Source organism: Sesamum indicum, linkage group LG6 (genome assembly GCF_026168435.1).
Source record: "Sesamum indicum cultivar Baizhima isolate 11 linkage group LG6, ASM2616843v1, whole genome shotgun sequence".
NCBI classification, from domain to species: Eukaryota; Viridiplantae; Streptophyta; class Magnoliopsida; order Lamiales; family Pedaliaceae; genus Sesamum; species Sesamum indicum.
The window spans coordinates 11,177,163-11,188,243 of record NC_142662.1 but is presented as its reverse complement, the minus strand read 5'-3'; the positions used below and the strand labels follow the sequence as shown (position 1 = coordinate 11,188,243).

General features: G+C 32.3%; 2 long non-coding RNA genes across 4 annotated transcripts; both read left to right on the top strand.

Moving 5' to 3' along the window:
* The first annotated feature begins 267 nt into the window (after positions 1 to 267).
* Positions 268 to 5,290, top strand: LOC148787754 (uncharacterized). 3 transcript variants are annotated; one of them, XR_016066115.1, is made up of 6 exons: positions 268 to 737; positions 1,890 to 1,942; positions 2,926 to 3,223; positions 3,321 to 3,390; positions 3,478 to 3,540; positions 4,917 to 5,290. It is a non-coding gene; the product is annotated as an uncharacterized LOC148787754 (long non-coding RNA). The 3 variants fall into 3 exon arrangements; XR_016066114.1 differs by having other exon boundaries at positions 4,901 to 5,290; XR_016066113.1 differs by having other exon boundaries at positions 3,321 to 3,540; positions 4,901 to 5,290.
* A 297-nt stretch (positions 5,291 to 5,587) lies between these two features.
* On the top strand, positions 5,588 to 10,432 carry LOC148787753 (uncharacterized). Its single transcript, XR_016066083.1, has 3 exons — positions 5,588 to 5,907; positions 6,048 to 6,234; positions 7,285 to 10,432. It is a non-coding gene; the product is annotated as an uncharacterized LOC148787753 (long non-coding RNA).
* Positions 10,433 to 11,081: the final 649 nt, after the last annotated feature.

Sequence of the window (11,081 nt, the reverse complement as noted above, 5' to 3'; positions counted from 1 at the left end):
GTCTCTCTCTTTTCTTCAGAATTTTCTCATTATATTTTTTTATATTTTTTATTTATCTAATTAATATATTTTTTAAATAATAATTAGTTTTTTAAGTGATTGAAGTTGATTTACATTAGAAATTAATCTAAAGAGTTTGTGTATTTTACAAAAAGAAATTACTAAATAAGAAAGGGTGGGGGTGGGGGCTAATGGCAACTTTGGGAATCGCAAGTGGTACATGTCGTCATCATCATCATCATACCCAAGAAACACAAAACATTTCTCACTCATATTTCTCAAAGTCTGTCTCTCTTCACTTCGGTATGAAGATGACGAATGCGAATTCCTTTTCTTCTTCTTCTTCCTTTTATGGATGATTTCTTAGAATCTTGATGTCATAGTTTTGGGAAGAAATCGTACTAAAGATATCCCAAAAAAGAAAAAATCCACGGGTAAAAACCCTAAAAATCACCATCCTCTTTCCGGCCATTTTACCCAAAACCACCGTCCATCCACAATCCCACGTTTTAAGCCTCACCCCTTCATTTTCCATTTCCTCTATTCATGTTTCGATTCTCACCCAAAAAAACAGAGGAAAGAATAAGGGGGAAAGATCAGCAGAAAGGGAGGGAAGGGTTAGGGTTGAGTACCAGCGGCAGCGGAGGGTGATGTGAACAAGGGGGCCGTTAAGTGGTTTCATGATCTAGGTTTATGACTCCGGAGGGTGATGGGGACCTCTTGTCTTCTGTTCCAATGTAATTCATTTTGACGCTCTCAGCCTTCCACTTTTCTTGAAATATTGGGTGATGAAAACTTGTTAGTTTTTCACTTTTGAATGTATGAAAACTTCGCTTTTGGTTTTATCATTGGGTTGAAGAGTAGTTCAATTCTTGGCTTCTTGATTGAATTCTTGGTTGGTTTTTTCTGGAATCAAGTTTTAGAAGTGTTCTCTTGTTTTTCTTGGGTAAAAGATGTCTAGAGAACAACACGTTTTTCCCCCCTCCAGTTTTTAGTTTCTTTAGGGTTTTCCTTAAAGATGTTGTTCGTTTCTTGATTGATTTCTTTCAAGATTTTGGTTGGCCTGCCAAGGCAGGGTTTAGTTGTTTATTAACTGCTGCGCCACTCAGGGATGTTCTTGATTGAATTCACGTTTCTCAATTATCTTCTTTATGGTTTTTATTGAACTTTAGGATGTAAGAATTGGAGTGAGAATGCAGATTTTTGTTTTAACGAAAAAAATATACCCCAAGAAGATCATGCGGTTCTTAGATAAAATTTGGCTATTCTTCTTGGGTTTCATCCATTTTAAACTGGGACCTTGCAGAGGAGGTTTACCTTTCTGGTTTTTTAAGTTACAGCCATCCGCATATATCTACAAATAAAGCCTAATTATGCATTAGTTATGAAATTTCTATGGCAAATCAAGGAAACAGAAAGGGCTTGAATGAAAAATAATAGGCATGCATTTCTAACTAGGTATTTTATCTTTATCACGGATCTGTTTCTTTTGATCCCTTTATTGGTTGTTAGGTATGACTAACTCCATCTTGTTGTCAGCATAGTTCAAAACTTTAATATTGGAACATATGTGGATATTGTTTTGTATGTTCTTTTGGTAGTGGTCATGACTCACAAGGAAAATATGTTATGGTCACCTGTACAATTAAATTAACAGTCGCGTATTGAATTGACAACTGTTAATGTTTTCATGAAGTCCTAACCGAGGACATAACTTGTCTTAGCCTTATCATTGCTTTATCTGCCACTTTTAATGTATTCCCTCTCACTTCTTGTTTCTTTGCTATGAAACTGAGCTCTTATGACAATTTGCACATTCTTAATTTATAAAATATAGAGTTTTCTAAAACTAATTTACTAATATTTTGTGTTTTTCATGGTTGTTTCAGAGATTGGTCATTTGCCTGAAATGGCCATTAACTCCCAGTCCACAAGCATGCAGGTATCGAATTTAAAATGCTTTCTTAAATAATATAGTTTGATAGTGGTTTCTACATAAGCACATATTCTTGACGTATTTGGTGCACATTAGTTGATTATGTATTATTACATGTGAAGTAGTTTGCCACTATTATTACGTTAGCGTGATTAAATGCTATTCCCATTCCTCTTAAAGATAGTGTAGTAATCTAACGTGATTAAAGGCGAAGGCAATAAGCATTTTTTTTTACATTCAAGTCTCCATTTCTGCTGTCGTTCTTTGTTCATACTTGAATTAGTTTTTGCATGTAATGTTTAATCTTGGTTCTCTTATACGATGATTCATTTAAAATAAATAAATAATCATAAGCTATGCCATGTTATCTCCATTGTTGAAGTGTGAAGAGCATTCTTTATAGTCAGTGCTTTTTAGTCCTCATTAATTAACAGATATTTCCTCCACTCCTTTCAAGTTCTAATAGCTAGCATCGATATACCGGGTTTTACATAATGCTGGGATTGGTTTGACATTACCATGGTTAACCTGTGAATAGCGCTCCCTTTTGTCAATTATGTTAAAGCTTTTTTCCGGAACTCAGGGAAAGTTTGATGCTCTAGCAACTAATATGACTTTAGGATAAATATTTCAACATGGTTAACCATAGCTAAAAAGTTGATATTATATTAATCTTGTGTTACGGGGACGAGGATTATACTTTTCTTTCGTAGAAGCTGCTAATTTATGTTCTTCTGTATTTACTAAATATGCTTTTACGCTATATTTGTCATGTACTTGTCTCTTCTCTTGTCCAGTGTACTGTGGGCATGCCGTAATTGGAAGTCCTGGATGTAATAACTCATCTATATGTTTTCATATGTATAATTTAATGGAAAAATTAGGCGCTTTCTTGAAAGAGGATGAGGAAAGTTTGACTTAGACTTGTATGCCTACTCGTAATCCATCTAGAATCATGATGAATCATCTGATTTCTTTATGTTTTGCAGGGTGGTGCTAAATTTGTACCCCCAGCATTGGTGATAAGTTGACAATTGCTGGGCTTTGCTGCAGTTTTCTTAATGTAAATAGAATAGAATACAGTAAAAAATGGGGGGAGCTTGTTCCAGGAAGCGAGACCAGCCAGTGAACGAGGATAACCTGAACCGAGGGGTTTCAGGTAGATATACTAAAAGTGGGAGCTCAAAATGGCTTGGAACCTCATTTTCTAGATCATCTATGGACGCTGGTCAAGGGAAACGAAGTTGCCCATCTCTTATGGATACGTGTATATATAAAATTCGGCAAGTATGTTTGGCGTGGTTACTCTGTTTATAGTTCACTGTATAAGAGGGAGAGCCAAACTGTTTTAAGTGTATTGACAAGCAATTTTCTTTTGTTGAAGGACATAAACAAATATAGCACCTTCTCCATGCTGCCAAGGGATATAAGTCAACAGATTTTTTGACGATTTAGTGTGTTCCCAATGTCTAACTGATTCTGTAATACCTAAAGGATAGACAACAGCTGGTCTCATGAGCTCATTTTTCTGTTTGTTGCAGGATCTTAATTTGGGAGAATACCCAGGATTTAATGACAATTGGATTGACGTCGTCTCTTCACAGGTTCATCTCTACTCTCTGTGGATCTTTCGGTTTCGGATGTTAGTTATTATCAAACTACTCTCCTTTTTTTTTTTTTGTTTTCTTTTGCTAGTTATTATCAAACTACTTTCATTTATATTATGTTTCTAGTTTACCCTTAGTAATTTGACAAATAAATGTGATTTTAGGAAGTCATAAGATTGAGACATGAATGTGCACTAGCGTTATGTGACTGTTGCTTTGATTAAATGTGGAGTAGTTGAGGCATAATTTCATGCATTTTGAATTGCTTTGAAAGAAAGTTGGAATGTCTTCGCTTCTACTAACTCTTAGGATTCTTGTGACATCATATTTGTTTGCTAAAACCCTACCTGATTGATCCTTATATCCCTAACATGGGACATGCATCATTTTGAAAAAAAATTCAAAGGCCCTTCCCCTTGGGAAAAAAAAGAAAGAATAGCAAAAAAAAATGAAATTACATCTACTCCGCTGGTTTAGGTCACTTAGTAACTGGGTAACTTCATCACAAATGTTGTTATTCACGTAAAACGGTGGCCGGAGCTATGAGTATACAAAGCACTTTAGGTAAAATGTGTTTTGGTTGAGTAACCGGGTGCCTTCACCACAAGTGTTGTCATTCGCGTCAAAAGGCCAGAATACGACGTTTTTTGGTTGAGTAACCGGGTGCCTTCACCACAAGTGTTGTCATTCGCGTCAAAAGACCGAAAGACGGCCTAAAGAACACAAGTCACGGGCAAAAATGAAGGAAAAAAAAGGAGAAAAGAGCCGTGACAAAATACAAGGGGAAGAAAAAAGAAAAAAAATCATTATTGGCCCAAAGAAAAGAAAGAAAAGCAAAATCCGTCCCTACTTAGGTAGATATAAGGAGATAAAGGGTATTGTGCTAGCATCGGGGATGATAACATTTAGAAACCTATAGATTTTGTGGAAGCTTGATTGTCCTGCTCTCTACCTGGCAAAACAAAGTGTGGTGATGTGATTGGCCTCTTACCCTCGTTATGATAAGTTAGCATTTGTATAACGTATTGCTGCATTTGTGTTTTAAGATTGTGTACATAATATTTCGTTTTGTCTGGGGGGCTATAACTTTAAAGACATTACAACAATCCTTTCTTTCTTTTTCAATTTATTGAAAAAATTATCACATTTATTTCTTGGTGGCTATATGAAATTTTTTCTGTATAAAAATGATTTATTTAGAGATGCCTTTTCTTGTGGGACTATTATTTTTGGATAGTAGGAGATAGATTTTTGCCTTAATATTATTTTATCAATATAACTGAAAATAATTATTGTAACGACATTTAAATTTTATATTATTATAGTTCTCTTTAATTTTATGAATTATTTCTTTTAGATTGCCATCTCAGCAGGTTCAAGATCAGTATACAGCGGTGATGCTTCTTACATGGGTTCTCCCCAAGCCCCAACTGTAAAACTTAGAAGGAAAATGTACAAGTTGTGCTGAATATAAGAGTTAAAGAAATCTTTCATGCTGGATATAGAGAAGTATCATAACTTTTTAACTTTACTGACCCATGAATGCAGTTTATCCAGGTATATGAGGTCGGGAATCATTGTTAACTAACAATTGAATATAAAATCAGATTCCGTTTTTGTCTTCCATTTCTCTTTTAACTCTTCTAATGAAGTTCATGAGATAATTTTATTTCAGTTATATTTGTACACTTGGTGAGAAGACCATGGTGATGTCGCGGGAAGTGCTTCTTAGTGTTGGTGTTCCATGGTGCAGGTGACTATTCGTATTCTATCATATCATTTTTATCATTTGTCCCACACAATTATGTGTTGCTGGGTTCTTATGTTAAACCCATTCAATAGTTCATTGGTAGGGTGAGCTATTGGAGAATTTATTGTCACTCCCCAAAAGCTTATCACTCGAGGTTCAGTCCTGGTAAGTCACTTTTACTGGCTTAATTCCTGTCAATATTTATGTTGATCTATCTCTAGAAGTTATTTAATTTCAATATCTGACAATTAAAGTGCTTATTTTATTTATTCGATCTATTGTTTTAGGATTTTATTGTGGAGATGCTGCTGATATTGCTACTCTTGAACGGTTGAGTTTTGCCAAACAAGCTTCAATACGTAGTGCACTATTAATTGTCCTCCAATGGTGTCTCACTTCCAGTTATGATAGATTTAGCAATTGTGTTATGTTCTAGGTTTGTTTTCTTTTCTTCTTATATGTGAATCTCTTCTTGTATCACACAGAAAATGATCTCCTTTTGAGTTGAGTTACTTAAGAAGGTTCCACATGTAAATTATGAATAAAAAAGCACCAGCTACTGGCCAAATATCTTAGAAGCTGCATGGAGCCCCTTAGATTGTTAGATCATTTCGGTAACAAGCCTTATGTCACTCATTTTTGCTTTATTTTTAGATGCTTTTCTCTCCCATATTATTTGTATGTTGTATGTGCTTTGAGGTAGATACACATCATATTTATATGCTAATGGACAATTTGGGCTGTTTTATTGTAGTGGAGGCAGCTTTTGTTTTGATGATCATCATCGATCTCCCTCGTTCTCTTTTATCCCTACATGTCAATTTATTTTGGAATCTACATAGAGGACGTCTCTAAGGAACAAGAAGAATGTGAGGTTTATAAGGTGACTCTTGTGCAATACAATAATTTTAATGATTCAAAGGCCTTCAAAGGCCCTCATGGTATGTTCTCTTGTTTTCATCTTCCTACGAATTTGAATTATAAAAGTATGCTCCATGACTTCTGGCTTTATGTGTTCTCTTTATCCATTTATGCTATCTCTTCGAATAGATGAAGTGCCAGAGCCCATATATGTAGCATGTAATTTTATTTTGTGCGACTCAAGTGTATAAACTTGGCCGTGGAATATACTAATTACATTGCAGCAAATAATAGGATCATTCTGATGTAATAGTATGTTTGCTCTTTGAACTCACGGTTTTTGTCAACAAGTCAATGGCTTTGGATAAGCTAAGGTAATCTTTATCAATAGTCATCGATACCATGAGTTTGACTGATAAGAGTATGCTCCATGACTTGTTGCTTCACTTGTTCTCTTTATGTGCATGTTTCCATGCTTTAAAATATTACAACATTGAAAATATTTGTTGCTTTTATACACCAAAAGCATAATCTATTGCATATCCTTTAATTTATAAAAGTGTGTACATGATACAGAAAAAGATGTGCAAAATGATAGAGATTGATTTGTCTGATTGGATGTAAGAAATATTAGAGAATGGATTTGGGTTTACCCGAGGCCATCATAAACTTAATTTGAAATAGAACTAGAAATCTATATCTATATCTATCTACATTTACTTCTATGTAAAAATTATGAAGAGTTCAAATAATTTCTTACCGTTTTTAATTTGACTAAACTAAACTTTTAATAGTTATATTACGTAGTCCTTGTGAGTTGAGTTACTTAAGAAGGTTCCACATTTAGTAAATTATGGAAAAAAACACACCATGTACTGGCCAAATATCTTCAAAGCCGCACGAAGCCCCTAAGTCTTTTAGATCATTTCTGTAAAAAATCTTATGTCACTTGTATTTGGTTTTATTGTTTAGATATTTTTCTCTCCCACATAATTTGTTTGTGTATGTGCTTCTAAGGTACACATCATATTTATATGCCGAAGGACAATTTAGGTAGTTTTATTGTAGTGCAATCAGCTTTTCTTTTGATGATCATCATTGATCTCCCTCAATTATTTTGCAATCTACAGGGAACATTTCTAAGGAGCAAGAAGAAAGTGAGGTTTATAAGGTAACTGTTGTGATAATTTTCTACATGCGGGTACTCTTAATGATTCAAAGGCCTCATGGTATGTTCTCTTTTTTTCATCTTACTACGAATTTGAATTGTAAACTGTGTTCTCTTTAAGTATTTATGCTATCTCTCCGAAGAGATCAAGTGTCAGAGCCCATATATGTAGCATGTAATTTTAGTTTGCGTGATTTAAGTGTATAAACTTGGCCATGCACTAATTACAATACAACAAATTATAGGATCCTTATGATGTAATATATGTGTTTGCGCTTTGAACTCTACGTTGTTTTCAGCAAAAAAATGAATTTTGATAAGCTAAGCTAATCTTTATCGATTGGAATGATCATAAACTTTATCTGAAATAGATCTACTTAAACATCTACATCCATATAAAAAGTATGAATAGCACTAACAATTTTTCGAAGTTTTTAGTGTGACTAAACTAACCTTACATTAAATTCAATAATTTTATTGCGTCGTCCTTTTGAGTTGGGTTACTTGAGAAGAAAATCACTAGCCACTGACCAAATATCTTGAGAGCCACATGAAGCCCCTTAAGAATATCATTCCGATAACAAGTCTTATGTCATTTGTATTACAAGTCTTATGTCATTTGTATTTAGTTTTATTGTTGCGATGCTTTTCTCTCTCACGTTATTTGTTTGGTGTTTGTGCTTCTAAGGTAGAGATGCATCAAATTTATATGCCAAAGGACAATAGTCAGCTTTTCTATTGATTATGATCGATCTTCCTAGTTCTTTCTCAACCTTACATGTGGATCTATTTTACAATCTACACTAAGGACGTGCCTAAAGAACAAATGTGAAGTTTATAAAGTAAGTGTGGTGCAATACGAAAATTTTCTGTTTGGAGGTTCTCTTAATGATTCAAAGGCCTCATGGTATGTCCTCTTATTTCCCATTTTATTACGAATTGGAATGATAAAAAGTATGGTCCATAATTTCTAGCTTTACTTGTTCTCATATGTTCATGTTTCATGCTTTCAAAATATTAGTACTTCTAAAATATTTATTGCTCTTGCTGTCTTGAATACACTGAAAGCATAGTCTATGTCATATTGTTACTTTAATTTCTAAAAGTACTATTGTTATATATTATATTTGTATATAGATATATATGCATATATTTTCATAGTTATATACAACACATAAATGTGTGCATGATACATAAAAAAATTTAAGAAATAATAGAGATTGGATTTGGTTGATTGGGTGCAACAAATGTTAGAGATTGGATATAGCTTGACTGTACGTTCATCATAAACTTAGTATAAATAGAACTATATATCTAAATCTGTATCTATATACATCTATATTTATATAAAAAGTATGAATAGCACTAAACATTTTTTGCAATTTTTAGTTTGACTAAACTAATCTTATAATAAAATTTAAATTATATTACATAGTCCTTTTCGAGTTGTGATACTAGGAAGTTTTCAGATGTAGTATATTATGGATAAAACGAATTAGCTACTAGCCAAATTATTTGGTTTTGTTATTTAGATGCTTTTCTCTCACACATTATTTGTTCATTGTATGTGCTTTCGAGTTAGATACGAATCATATTTATATGCCAAAAGATAAGTTGGGCTGTTTTATTTTATTGTTATCAGCCTTTCTATCGATGATCATCGATCTCCCTGGTCCTACATTAACCCCACATGTCAATTTCTTTTGATCATGTCCGTAGTTATCTTGTTACTGTTATTTGGTTTTACTGTTTAGATGCTTTCTCTCCCACATTATTTATATGTTGTATGTATTTCTGTGCTAGATACACATCATATTTACGCCAAAAGACAAGTTGGTCTGTTTCATATTATTGCAGTCAGCTTTTGTATTGATGATCATTGATCTCTGCTTGTTTTGTTTTAACTCCACGTGTCCGTAGTTATGTTGTGCATAACCCGTCTATCTATTTTGTAATCTACATAGAGGATGTTTCTAAATAATAAGAACGTGAGGTTTATAAGGTAAGTGTTATACAATACGAAAATTTTATGCATGGAGGTTGTCTTAATGATTCAAAGGCCTCATGGTTTGTTCTCTTGTTTTCATCTTACTACAAATTTGAGTAATAAAAGTATGGTCCATGATATTTGTCTTCACTTGTTCTCGTTATGTGCATATTTCATACTTTAAAATATTAGAACCTATAAAATGTTTGTTGTTCGTACATACATTAAAGGCATAGTCTGTTTTATATTGTTACTTTAATATATAAAAGTATTATTGCCATTCGTATATTTATATATAGACATGTATGTATATATTTTTATATTTGTGTACAACAGATAAATGTGTATGAGTAACGCTAAATATTTCTTGTAGCTCTTAGTATGACTAAACTAACCTTATAGTTTATTTAATAATTGTATTGCATAGTTCCTTTTGAGTTTAGTTACTTGAGAAAGTTCTGGATGTAGTAAATTATGATAAAATATGTGAATGTCATAGCTTGTTATTATGGATCTTTCCTATTTTTAACTTCTCATATTTGATATGACTGTGAGTAACACTTCAATCAATGTACTTACAATCTTGGACCAAAAGCACTGATAGAAATTCTGCTATCATTTTCTCTTGGCAAGGTGGATAAATTTTTGGTGGCTTTACTTAGAATGTGTTATATTTTCTTGTGATCATTTTCTCTTGGGATGTTGGGTAAATTTTTCATGGTTTTACTTAAAATATATTACATTTGCCAATTTCCTTTTGAGTTTAGTTACTTGAGAAAGTTCTGGATGTAGTAAATTATGATAAAATATGTGAATGTCATAGCTTGTTATTATGGATCTTTCCTATTTTTAACTTCTCATATTTGATATGACTGTGAGTAACACTTCAATCAATGTACTTACAATCTTGGACCAAAAGCACTGATAGAAATTCTGCTATCATTTTCTCTTGGCAAGGTGGATAAATTTTTGGTGGCTTTACTTAGAATGTGTTATATTTTCTTGTGATCATTTTCTCTTGGGATGTTGGGTAAATTTTTCATGGTTTTACTTAAAATATATTACATTTGCCAATTTCCTGCTATCATTTACTTTGTGGAAGGTGAGTAAATTTTTGGTGGCATACATTTCTCTTGATAGATGAGTAAGTGATTTAGGTCATTATAATTATATGTTGTGATTTCGATAAGCATGTGGTTTGTTTTTGTCTAACAAATATAATTGAATTTGATGAATTTTAACTTAAATTTACATTTGATAGTTTAGGGGTAAATTTATATTTGATAGAGGGTCAAATTGCATATAAACCCACAAATAATACTTGAAAATTAAAAAATAAATTCTATTTATCATAATTTGTGGTTATAATAATTTAATAATTATATCAGATACAAATATAATTATATTTATAATCAAAGAATTATTTATTATTTATGTAAAAGTAAATTATTTAAATTATAAATATACATAAATTTACCTATTTATTACTTTTTTACCAATGAGATGCAAGCCCATCATTCGAAGGCAAAAAAAAAAAAAAAAAAAAAAACTGCCTAGCTATGTTTATTGTGCTTCATTTTAGCTGTATTATGCTATTATATTGTGTTCATTTTAGTTACTAGTTAATTTTTTTTGTTAATAATTATTTAATATATATGGTGATATTGCGCTCTGTATATAGATTATTGGTTTTATTTAGTATCATAAATTAAATTCAAAAGTAAAATGTGGTTCAAGTTTATTATAATATTTACAAAAAAAAAATAATATGT